The 13,331-nt window shown below is 36.6% G+C and overlaps 1 long non-coding RNA gene across 9 annotated transcripts; it reads right to left on the bottom strand.

The window, feature by feature from the left end:
* Positions 1–9,294: 9,294 nt before the first annotated feature.
* LOC113299443 lies at positions 9,295–12,855 on the bottom strand. Of its 9 annotated transcripts, none has more exons than XR_003334908.1 (8): positions 12,520–12,855; positions 12,070–12,127; positions 11,874–11,940; positions 11,299–11,351; positions 10,907–11,037; positions 10,639–10,690; positions 10,399–10,521; positions 9,295–9,758 (listed from the first exon to the last, which is right to left on the bottom strand). It is a non-coding gene; the product is annotated as an uncharacterized LOC113299443 (long non-coding RNA). The 9 variants fall into 9 exon arrangements; XR_003334911.1 differs by having other exon boundaries at positions 12,063–12,127; XR_003334906.1 differs by lacking the exon at positions 11,299–11,351.
* Positions 12,856–13,331: the final 476 nt, after the last annotated feature.

A 13,331-nucleotide genomic window follows, 5' to 3' on the forward strand; every position in this document is an offset into this window, starting at 1 on the left:
CAAATGCAGAAAAAATCCGGGACCTAGTCCAGATTTTAACACCACATTGTATTAAGACGCTACAGACACTAGCCTACTCCAAGTTAACTTCGGACTGGAATGTAGTTGATCTCTAACCAATCTCACACTGATCAAGGTACAATCGTGTTCCTTACGCCTCTGAATCCCAACAGGACTCTGCGCACTTGATTCCCTTAGCTGATCTCACCCACAACTAAGAGTTGCTATGACCCAAAGTCGAAGACTTGATAAACCAATTTGTCTCACACAGAAAAGTCTATTGAATAGATAAATTTGTCTCCCATAGAAATACCTACGAGTTTTGTTTCGTCTTTTGATAAATCAAGGTGAATAGGAACTAATTGATACACCAGACTTATATTCCCGAAGAACAGCCTAGTAATATCAATCACCTCACAATAATATTAATCGTATGGTAGCGAAACAAGATATTGTGGAATCACAAACGATGATACGAAGATGTTTGTGACTACTTTTTATCTTGCCTATCGGAGATTAAATCTCGAGAAAATCTTAGAGAAGATAGTACTCAATACTATAGAATACAGCAAAATCAGAACACGCAACTACAAAGAAAATAGTTGGGTATGGCTTCACAATCCCAATGAAGTCTTCAAGTCGTTAACTTACAAGGGTTTGGAAAAAACCTAAGGTTAAAGGAGAATCGACTCTAGTCGCAACTAATATCACACATGAGGTGTGGGGGATAGGTTTCCCAGTTGCTAGAGTTCTCTCTTATATAGTCTTTAAATCAGGGCTTGCAATCAATGTTACCTTGGTAACAAAGCACTCAATATTCACCATTAGATGAAAACCTGATTAGACTCAAGCTAATATCTTTCAACTGTTAGATTGAACTTAGCTTGTTACACACAAATGAAAAGTGACTTCATTTAGATATGAGTAACCGTACCTAAACGTGTACACCTTTTTGGCTCAACAATAGTTAACCGAAGTTAGCCATATGAACACTTTCATATCAACCTTATTCATCCTAACCATAACTAGTTCAAATGACTCAAATGAAACTAGTTCTAGAGTTGTTCAGTTGTTTATATTCTCATAGAAGTATACACGATACAATTGAAGCAGAATCGATTTTTGATTCACTCGAATCAATTCATGAACATTATAGCCACGGTTTGCAAAAGATTGCATTCCTTAACATATAAATGTATTAGTTCATTAACAAACCGATTTTAGAACATAACCAACTCAGGTATGGAAACGGGTACTTATACCTAAGTTGCCGGACTTGGTTTGGATTCGCCAGTATGCGAACGGGTACGTATACCTTCAAACTCAGTTGAATTCCCTGACTTGAACTATACCGTCGGTACGCATACGGGTATGCATACTAAGTTCCCGGACTTTCTACTAACCAACCAGTACGCATGCGGGTATGCATACTATGTTCCCGGGCTTGGAATAACTTGCAACAGTTAGCATACAAGTACGCATACTGTGTTATATACAATCATGGTTAATTTTTCTAAACTCCCATTTCAATCATTGAAACATTCTTAGAAGACGATAATAGCTGTCTCACACAAACTATTGGCTTCAAAGCAATTTTCAAGTGATCGAATGATCAATACGAAATGTTAGAGCACTGCTCGGTCGAACTCGCAAGCGTTGCTATCTCAAGCTTGTTTGTCAAGTTTAGTTGTCAAAACTATAAGTCTTGATTTCTAGTCTACTTATAGCTAAGTCTCGGATTAGGATAGAAAGTGTAGTTGAGCATTAGACTTCACGGCGTTCATCAATTGAAGACGAAAAACTACTAAGGGGAGCTTGTGGAACTTCATCAATAAAAGGTATGTGGAGACTTGAACTCGTCTATCACTCAAAATTATATCTACTTTATCTCATATTTGAGACAAAATTCGTATTATATAGACTTTGATTATACACATTTGATATTTCGAGTTGAGTTTAACTCGCTTACATATTTATAGAAATATGTGTTGGTAAGCTTTCACTTTAACCAAGTTCATCTTATATTCTTGACCAAAGTCATAAGATGATCATGTGAAAATTGCCTTATAACATCTTATATGATTTGTGTGAGACAGACATTTGATGTAGACTCGGAATGTTTCGTATTGATCATTCGATCACTTGAAAATTGCTTTGAAGCTAATAGTTTGTGTGAGACAATTCCGAGAATGTTTCAATGATTGAAATGAGAGTTTAGAACGATTAACCATGATTGTATATAAACACAGTATGAGTACTTGCATATGTGTAGTCCAAGACCGACAATCTAGTATGCATATCCGTATGCGTACTGGTTCGTCAGGTGAAGTTCGGGAGCTATAGTATGCATACCCGTATGCGTACTGGCGAAGTCAGTTGAATTCTGGGAACTTTAGTATGCGTACCCGTACGCGCACTATATTCAACTGAGTTCGGATGTGAACGACAGTGTGCGTACCCGTTTGCATACTGGCGAACACAATCCAAGTCCGGCTTGTTAGAGCACTGCCCGGTCGAACTCGCAAGTGTTGCTATCTCAAGCTTGTTTTTCAATGTTAGTGATCAAAACCATAAGTATTGATTTCTGGTCTACTTATAGTGATGTCTCGGACTAGGATAGATTGTGTAGTTGAGCATTAGACTTCACGACGTTCATCAATTGAAGACGAAGAACTACTAAGGAGAGCTTGTGGAACTTCATCAACAAAAAGTATGTGGAGACTAAAACTCATCTACCACTTGGAAAGTCTATTTCTACTCTATCTCCTATATTGAGACAAAAGTCGTATAATTATGTAGTATTCGATTATGCACATTTGAGATTTTCAAGCTAAGTTTAACTCGCTTACATATTTCTCGAAATATGTGTTGGTAAGCTTTCGCTTCAACCAAGTTCATCTTATATTCTTGATGAAAGTCAAAACATGATCATGTGAAAATCGCTGAGTAACATCTTACACGGTTTGTGTGATACAATCATTTAGTGTGGACTTGGAATGTTTCGTTAGGATTATTTCAATAACTTGAAAATTGCTTTGATGCTAATAGTGTGTGAAAATGGCTATTTTCATCCTCTAAGAAAGTTTCAATGATTGAAATAGAGTTTAGAACACTTAACCAACATTGGATTTTAAACATGTTATGCTCTCTTGCATATATGTAATCCATGTCTGGGAACCATAGTATGCATACCCGTATGCGTACCTGTTGGTTGAGAAATCCGGGAACCTAAGTATACGTACCCATACGTGTACTTGCGTAAGGTTCAGGTCCGGAAAATTCTGCTGGTTTGGAGGTATGCGTACCCGTTCGCATATTGGCGAAAACCAAACTTGGTCCGGCTATTTAAGTATGCGTACCCTTTTGCATACTTGAGTGGTTAAAGTTCTAAAATCGGTTGTGACATGAACTAATACATTTATATATTAAGGAATGCATTCTTTGCAAATCGTGGCTATAATGTTCATGAATTGATTCGAGTGAATCAAACCGATTTCGCTTCAATTGTGTTCTTATATACTTCAATGAGAATATAGCAATTGAATAACTCTTTAACTAGTTTCATTTGAGTCATTTGAATTAATTATGGTTAAGATGAATAAGATTGATATGAGAGTGTTCACATAGCTAACCTCGGTTAACTACTGCTGAGCCAACCTAGTGTACATGTTTAGGTACGGTTACTTAAACCTAAATGAAGGTACATTTCATTTGTGTATAACAATCTAAGTTCGATCTAACGGTTGAAAGATATTATCTTGAATCTAATCAGTTCATCATCTAACGGTGAATATTGAATGCTTTGTTACTAAGGTAACCTAGACTACAAACCCTGATCTGAAAACTATATAAAGGAGAAATCTAGCAACTGGGAAACCTAATCCCCACATCTCTTGTGTGATACTAGTTGCGACTAGAGTCGATTCTCCTTTAACCTTAGGTTTTTCATGAAACCCTGTAGGTTAACGACTTGAAGACTTCATTGGGATTGTGAAGCCAGACCCAACTATTTTCTCTGTAGTTGTGTGTTCTGATCTTACCTTTACTATCGTGATTGAGTATTGTCTTTGCTAAGATTTTCTTGAGATTTATCTCCGATGGGTAAGATTAAAAGTAGTCACAAACATATTCGTTTCATCGTTTGTGATTCCAAAATATCTTGTTTCGCTACCATACGATTAAGATTATTGTGAGGTGATTGATAATACTAGGTTGTTCTTCGGGAATATAAGTCCGGTTTATCAATTGGTTCATGTGCACCTTGATTTATCAAAAGACGGAACAAAACTTGTAGGTGTTTCTGTGGGAGACAGATTTATCTATTCCAATAGACTTTTCTGTGTGAGACTGATTTTTTTATCAAGTTTTCGACTTTGGGTCATAGTAACTCTTTGTTGTGGGTGATATCAGCTAAGGGAATCAAGTGCGTAGAATCCTACTGGGGTTCAGAGACGTAAGGAGCGCAATTGTACCTTGATCAGTGTGAGATTGATTAGGGTTCAACCACATTTCAGTCCGAAGTTCATTGGTAGTAGGCTAGTGTCTGTAGCGGCTTAATACAGTGTGGTGTTCAAAGCTGGACTAGGTCCCGGGGTTTTTCTACATTTGCGGTTTTCCTCGTTAACAAAATTCTGGAGTCTACGTTATTTCTTTTCCGCATTATGTTTTGTTATATAATAGAAATATCACAGGTTGTGCATTAAGATCAATCAATTAGATAATTTAACCTTTGGTTGTTGATATAAATTGATTGACACTTGAACATTGGTCTTTGGTACCGTTCAAGTTATTTCTCTTATTCGATCAGGCTCGCAAATTCCTATTTGCTGATTGCGGATTTAATTGAGAAATTGAGATATAAACTTTTTGATATACTTTTCTCTAGATTGAGTCTGACTGTCTAGTTGATTCTCTTGAAAGTATATTGGAGTTTATCTATTCAGATTTCCAAACGAAATATTGGGTGTGGTTGTTAGACCCCCGCTTTTTCAATTGGTATATGAGCAGTCAAACACATTTAAGACCTTATAAGTCTGTGTTTGTAGCAATCTGAATATGGACAGAAGTGCTATCTCTGACAAACGCATTACCAGAAACAAAAGGTCTATTTCTTTGAAATCTATTAAAGAGAAATATTTTTCAATCTCGAATATAGACGAACCTAGTGTTCTAGCGAAACAGACTTCCATTGACAAGTGTTACCCGGATTATCTTACTGACGAGTCTGACTCTGAAGTTGAAAGGAAAGCAGCCAAAGAGAGTGCAGTGATTCTAAAACTTGTTAGAATCCAGACTTATGATGTCAACCGGTTGAAACACAAAGTCAATACTCTTGTTGGTATGGTAAATAAGCGTGACTCTCTTCTAAAAGTCCTTCGAGAGGAAAATGCCTCAGTCTGTTCTTCACGAACTCGGCTTGAGGAAAATCTCAAAGAGGATGCTTTGGAAATTGAACTTCCTTTGAGTAAACTCTCTATTCATGGATGTTCCAAGGAGTCCACTCTACCAACTTCTTATGATTTAACTGGAAAATTTTTTGTTACAGAAGCAAAATAGAAATCCCTTCCTGTTAAAAAGGATGTGCTTGTGTCTACCTCTAATCAAGGAATATCCACATCACATGGAAGGAAGACATCTCCTAACGATTGTGTCAAGACTGTTTTGTCTAATCACTTAGGTGATCAGAAAATGTGTCTCTTTTGTGATTCAAAAGGACATGGCGAACAAAAGAGGAATTCTAGGTTGAATGACAATTCTATTGTTCGTCTTCAACACACCTTAGATTTAATTCTCTAAGGTGTAACTGATATTCGTATGTCTAGACCAATTGGTTTTAGTACTCACGCATACTGGCGGAAGTTCACGTCCGTGAATTTCTGCTGAGTTTGGAAATCAAAAACCAACTCAACCGTACGCATACTGGTGGAAAGTTCACGTCCGTGAATTTCTGCTGAGTTTGAAAACTAAAACAAACTCAAATCTGGTTACTTAAGTACGCATACCCGTACGCATACTTAAGTGGTTACTTTCTAAAATCGGTCATGTACATGAACCTAAACATTTATAAAATAAGGAATGCAATCTTTGCAAACCGTGGCTATAATGTTCATGTATTGATTCGAGTGAATCAAACCGATTTTGCTTCAATTGTGTTCTTGTATAATTCTATGAGAATATAGCAATTGAACGACTCTTTAACTAGTTTCATTTGAGTCATTTGAACTAGTTATGCTTATGATGAATATGGCCAAATATCACGGGTATAATTCTTAGTTACCTAACTTGATTTGTGATTGAAATTCTTAAGTGTAATAGGTTAGAAGTGATGGTATTTATCAATGAAGTTGTAGTAAGATGATTCATTCACTCAGACTTGTTGAGAATTTATTTTAAAACTTCATAACAAAAATAAGGAAAATATATACAAATATCGTGACGGGATGAAGAGATGACTGGGACTCGGGATTCCACCAATTCTCACATTCATGCGGTTCAATTATTAATTCCGGACAATTAAAGCTCATAAAATAACAAACATCGACTCTAAATCTGCCAAGGTATATTTTATAAAGAATTATGTGTAAATCACAAGCATGACGCATCAAAAGTACCTAAGACTAAGCATGCGACATCAAACGAAATCAAAAATAATCAAGAAAAATCATAAATCAATTATAATAGTGCAAACAGTCATAAAAGAATTAAATATAATTACCACATGGGTCAAAAACAACTTCCTCTGTCTTCCCAGTGATGGGTTCTAGCTCCACATGGTGAAAACACGCTCAGAATAGTTTTTCATTGCTCAAGGGGTGTTTACAATGGCAAATATGGAGAAAATAATAAAAGAACCGAGTTTGCAACTGTAAAGGGCGTTACAAGTCGCTGTTACAAATATGTGTTACAAGTAAACTATAGCTCAGAACTGTTGTAGTGCAACAGTTGCAAGTAGTGAGAATAGATCACACTTTATAAACGACAGACTACTAGTGTAGCTTGTTTTTCTTCTTCACTTCTCTGCTAAAAATGAACACGACTCTGCAACATGATTTTTACACTCAGTTTCTCACCCTAACTCTCCCTTTTCTGTACGTCTCTGTTGAGTTCTATATAGGTCTTGCGAAAAGTTCCACTGGGTCCAAAGTTGCCCAGAATCCCAACTTCTAACACTAGCGCTTAACCAGATCCAACTACAACACGTATTTCCAAAGTCCGATCCCTTCCAAACTGTCCATCCTATACCGAACAAACAGCTTCACCAGCGACATGCAAAACTCGTCTTCTTTCATGTCTCCGTTCCTTGACTGCACAACTCGCAAACGAACCCCACCATCGATTCAACCTCAGCCATATCGTAACAGCAATTCCATCGAGTATAAGATTGGCGCCATCTCCATTCTCGTACACATCCACCACTTTCAGTTGCTTTTTCCGAGAGCTGCTAACAACCATTTCTCTTTACGGCGAACTCTCAATGTAACCCAATTTCAGGTCTCGGTATCAAGACCCATTTGAACACCAACTCCGACCACAGAAAACCATGGCATCAGTTTCATTCGTCTAAGCTCAGCCACAACTGCACTTTTATGCTCCATAACCAGCACCACGTTCTCTACTCATCTCTGCCAGCAGCATCGAGAACTTTTAACATCGCCAGTCCCTTCTCAATCTGACCACGGGACCAGGTTCATTGAGATTCATTCCAACTGTGGATGCGAACTGCCCAAACTACAAGTTCGAACTCCCATTTCGATCAACAGCAAACCAGCACAACAATCGTTTCCTTTATAACCTCCTGCAAATTCCGTGCATCACCAAGCCAACTCCAATTCCTTCTTAGCTGCAGTGCCTATTACTCCCTGTATTAAAGAACATGCACATCTCAAAACCCGTTTGCACTCGGGTCCACACCACCTGACTCTATTTCTTTTCACGTTCAGACCACAAGCTGTTCCAAGTTATCACCAACAACTATTCATCTCCTTCATCTGTCCGTCCTCAGTTTCAAGTCACCACCAATAATCGAACTCACTCCATTTCAGTCTATCTCCTTCGAACACCCCTGAAGTTCCAGTTGTTGATGTTACCAATGTAAACACGACCACCATTTTGAGAAACTGCATCCATCCTCCAACTTCTCAGCCAACACTATTTTAACTTCAGGCCATTACCACGACTATTGTTCTCTTTAGCTACACTATTGGGCCTGGCTTGTTTGTTCCAGAATATGTGTGAGATGTCTTGAGTGGTTAAGCTTGAGTGATTGATATACAGAGATACCATGCCATCACATTTAACGCTCTTTTCGTTGATAACAACATGAGGAACTCCGACCGCAATGACATTCTACACTCCAATTAGCCATATATCTTTTTGTGATCGGATTCACGAGTGCTTTCTGCAAAAAGCACTAAAATAGTGTCATTAGTCAAAATATCGAGTCCTAACCAATATAAATATGGGTATAAAATATAGCATTTACGTGCTTATCAACACCCTCACACTTATATTTTGCTAGTCCTCGAGCAAAATAGAATATTGACCCGCTACACAGCTGGTCATATAAGAGAGTGAGAGACCCGCTACACAGCTGGTCATTTAATTTTTAATTTTTCTTTGTTTATTTTTATTTTTATTTTTTTAGACCCGCTACACAGCTGGTCATAACATGCAAGAAAAGAGAAAAGACCCGCTACACAGCTGGTCATAACCCTAACAATATATTTATTTATTTTTATCTTTTTTTAATTTTGAAGTTACTTAACGAAAGTGCCACTCCCCCACACTTAAACATTACATTGTCCTCAATGTAATTGATTCATCCAACGTAGAAATTAAGATGGGAGATTCAAGCAAACAGATAAAAGATGGAGGAAAGAGAACAAATCTGATCACTAGTCCAAAAAGGGCTATAAATGACGAACAAAGTTTGTTATAAAACATGATTTATCACGGTTTTCATCTGTTATTCGAACCGTTATTTATTTGGTGTGACTCTTTATAAATGACAAATAAAGAACGTTACTAAGTATGAAGATTAAAAAATGTGACTTTAAAACAGAATATGTTATTTAGAATCACGGTATTCATATGTTAAATACAATGACTGGTGATGTCCGCCATAAGAGATGCGCTAAGTACCACCGTTATTGGTTGTTAAATACAATAACGATTAATTCAGATTTTGGTATTCAGACCTTGTGGATCTGAAATCATTCAGATTTGGATTTGATCTAAAACTGACTTTGGTTCAACTAAATCTAGAGACATAACAAAATTCTGATATCAACTGAATTTGAAACAGCTTGAAATTAAATTTATATTAATTACCTTAAATAACATTCTAGAAATCAAATCTCCGGATGCAAATTGCAAGATAAATTCTAGCTAAAACTGAATTCAATCTACCATCACTTCACCAACACGGATTTGGTCACTCTTCTACAAGAGTTACATAAGCTTTTGGCCACTTAATCATCTCACCTCTTGAAACATCTCCATGTACATCACCTCTATCGCACAACATGGCACTTGCATCTATAATTTCTTGAATCACGCAATCTCCAGTGCTAGTTCTTTGTCTTTTCGCATCCAACTTTGCTTTAAGGCTTCGCTTTTCTGCCTCGTTCTTATCTTCCAGCAACTTCATCGCTTATGAACATAAATTCTGCCAAGTCTTTCGCCATTATCATCACTTATGTGCTGTAGTGCGTGTCTTCATGATAAAACTGTCTCTCCCATGTTTTCTCAATATAATCCTGGAAGAGAAAAAACAAGGAAAGATATAGCTTAAGATAAAGCACAACATACACAATACACAAGAGCTAAGTTAATAGAAGAAATTTGCAGCGACAACATTTCAAAGATTAAAATTTCAAATTTCAGTATTTATAAGAAGCACCAGGAAATCAATGTCTTACAGCATGAGAAAACAAGGAGACTAAAATGGTGATTATAATTGTGCTTCGAGGTTAAGAATATCAAAGGCATCAACAGTATGATAAGTAGATCGGAAAATAGTATGGTTCCGAAAAAAAAAGGTAAATGAAAGTTATATGATATATATGCATCAGGACATGCCGTAATCCCTTAGGAATGGACACCCTTGAGACCCCCGTAAGTTGTACGATGCTCTTTAAACGAACTAGCTATCCTGAAATGATGGTGGTGGCAGTCCATTTTGATAGTAGAGATATAGTATATAATAAATGCATCAAATACGAACGTTGCAGCTGTGGACAAAGAAACTTCAGCATAACTGGTATACTGCTAAAAAGAGCAAAACGTACATCACTAGAGTGCAAATAATACTTTCAATCTAAAGAGTTTTCCAACTAAAATCTACAGCTCTCTAAAAAAATGAAGTAGCAAGAAATGCTACAGAATTCTAATGCTAACCTCTTCCTTCACATGATCAGAAGTCAAAGCTGCAGTTCCCACACCAGATGTATATTGGACAAGCATACGATCTCCCAAACGACAACCTAGGAAGAAGAACGAGCTGCCAATTGTTGCAATACCCTGTAGAATCAACAAATAAATTGGTTAGTCAGATACTATTGCTGTAGAGGAGAAATGGAGAATAGCAGAAAGTCGTCGATATGAGAAAAAAGAAAAATAGTTAAAGATGCAGCCAACCGGAGTCAAAACTGAAGCTCAAAATTTTGAAAGTTCCAGCCTTTGCAGAATCCTGAACAAGGAAATACAAACACGCTCATCAACCACAACTCTACATATACATGCATGCCACATTTATATGCGAGCACAAATATTTATTTAAATATTGAAAGTTGAAGGTGTTGCCAGGGGAACATGCATAATCCTTAACAGACAATTCGTGCCCATACTTCAGTTCATAGTGACTTTTGATTTAAGGTAATCTATGAACAACTCCACAGAAACATACCGTCCAACGGAAACCAATGTGAGCAATAGTAGTTCTCCTGTTTTGATCGAAAACATGGCCACCTCAGGCAATAACCATGTCGTGTTGGTTGCATCAGCTCCACACAAAAACTTGATCAAGGCAATTATTGACTGAAACGAAACAATTATAGGATCTCCAGTTAGTAGGCTCGAAACAATCTCTTAATTTACTCACGAAAGTGCACTCAGCATGTTAAAGATACATTGTGGGATATTAATCATGCGATTATTGAGGCCAAGCTAAAACAAGAATACTACAGCTCTTTCACTTCCATTCTAATAAATGCTAATCATCTTAGCATGCAAATAGCCACTTTCTGAAATACAAAACACTAAGTAGATCATAATCCTTCATAAGAAATGGAAGAAAACCTTATATCAGCAGGAACAACAAAATGGTTCAAGGCAATGGCACAAGACGTCAACTACAAGCAGGAAAAAAAAATGTAAAACAATTACATATTGATCTGACATGTACAAATACATGTAGGTCTGGCAAAGTAAAACTTCTTGCAGCCACTAACAAAACAATCAATGAACTCCAGCAAACCAGGTAACAACTTATTTGACTGTGATAGTGTATGGAATTTGCACTAATTACAAGAACTCCACCAATTTCAGAGGGCACTGCAAGAAGTTTGTACGCATCATGTGGAAGATTCTTCCAAAAATGGGAAACGACAAACAAGATTGAGGCAGTAATTATTTGTTATATGCTAACGCCATATAATGGAGGGAGACTTAATCATGAAACTTCAGTCTTAAGTGTAATAATCCAACAACTGAATAAGTAACGACATATTTTGCCAACTTCATCCTTCTCTTAATTAAGTTGCAAAACGTGTACTCCTACACTCCCTTAATATAATTTGTGGCTAGCAAGTTTTCACATTATAATATAGCCATTAAGGTAAGCCAACTAAACTACGGATAGAAACAACGTTTACCCAAGTGTTGGTTGTCTGATAAGTTAATATAGTTAGGCGTACTGTTAGATATTGCAATTGTTTCCATCTGCAATACAACAATAGACAAGACGAATAAGAAACCTCTGATAGATAACATGAGGATCAACGCAAAAAAATTACAAAACAACAACAATGTACATCTGAATGAACATATGACAGAGATATCACCCCTTACTAGCAAACTAAGAAACCTATCACCAGTTCTGAAAACCAGCAAACTCAATCCAAGAAACCTATCACCAGTTCAAAAAAACAAAGAAACAAAATGAAGTTCTTATCAACAATCTGTCAATAACAAACAAGAAATTAAAATCTTCAAAATAAAATGATGAAAAAAGAAGAAACCTCTTTAAATGGAATAACTAAGCCAAAAAAATTCCCAAGCACACAACAACAACATAAGAATAACAAAAGCAAAACGAACGAGTTTTATATCCTGGTTTCTTCATACAACTGATTTTAGATCTGAAGAAGAAGATAACCCTTTTCTCAACACCCAACTATAAACCGATTAGCTCTAATCTATTGACAAATATAAAAAAAAATAACCATTTTTCAAATAACAAACCCTAATATAAATATACCTTAAGAGATCGAAATAAAATTAAAGGTTTCATGAAATCACCTTGGCAAATAAACAATCTCTAGCAGCAAGAGAAGATGCGAGTAGCTGTGAATAGATAGGAGAGGAAGAATCTGAGAGAGATGCAGAAGGAACCCCTACTCATCAGAGAGAGTAAAAATCATTCTCTGTTGGAGGCCTTTGTTATAGAACAGATTCAAGGGGAATTAAGATTCGAAAACTTTAAGTGATTTGGAGCGAAAAGTAAGAGGGAGCGAAAAAATTTGGTGAAAATTTGGGAGCGGTAGATAGAAATCGAGGGGGGAATTTTGGAGCTCGATTTTGAGTTAAATTTTCAACCTAATTTGAGACTTTGGTGAAATTTTAGTCTTAAATCAACTCATACTTGTGGGGGTTATGGAAAAACAATAGCCGGGTTACAGATATACGGTTAATATGGTGCAGTGATCGGTGGGCCGGTGCTTAGCCATGTTCAGATTTACATAAACATGGCACTATAGGTGGCTAATTACTTTGCGCACCCAATGGAAAATTAGTGATGGGCGTATAAAATATTTGAAGGATTTATTCTGTTATTCAGTGGTTCATCGTTAAATCACACACCTAGTAAATTATTACATTTGAGAATAACGGTTTTCTTATGTTAAATGATGGGTCCCACTATTTTTCACATTATATGACGGAATTTGTTTGTATTATCTTATTCACGTAATTAATCTGTGATTTAAAAGCGTGATTAACAGCCATTTCTAGACTAGTGGATGGCCCATGTATCACTCCCCCTTAGTCAATAATCAAAGCCATTAGATGTTGTATTTTATTGTCAAAGAAACTTTTTCATACACTTATGGTAA

The sequence above is a fragment of the Papaver somniferum genome, chromosome 7 (assembly GCF_003573695.1).
Source record: "Papaver somniferum cultivar HN1 chromosome 7, ASM357369v1, whole genome shotgun sequence".
Lineage (NCBI taxonomy): Eukaryota > Viridiplantae > Streptophyta > Magnoliopsida > Ranunculales > Papaveraceae > Papaver > Papaver somniferum.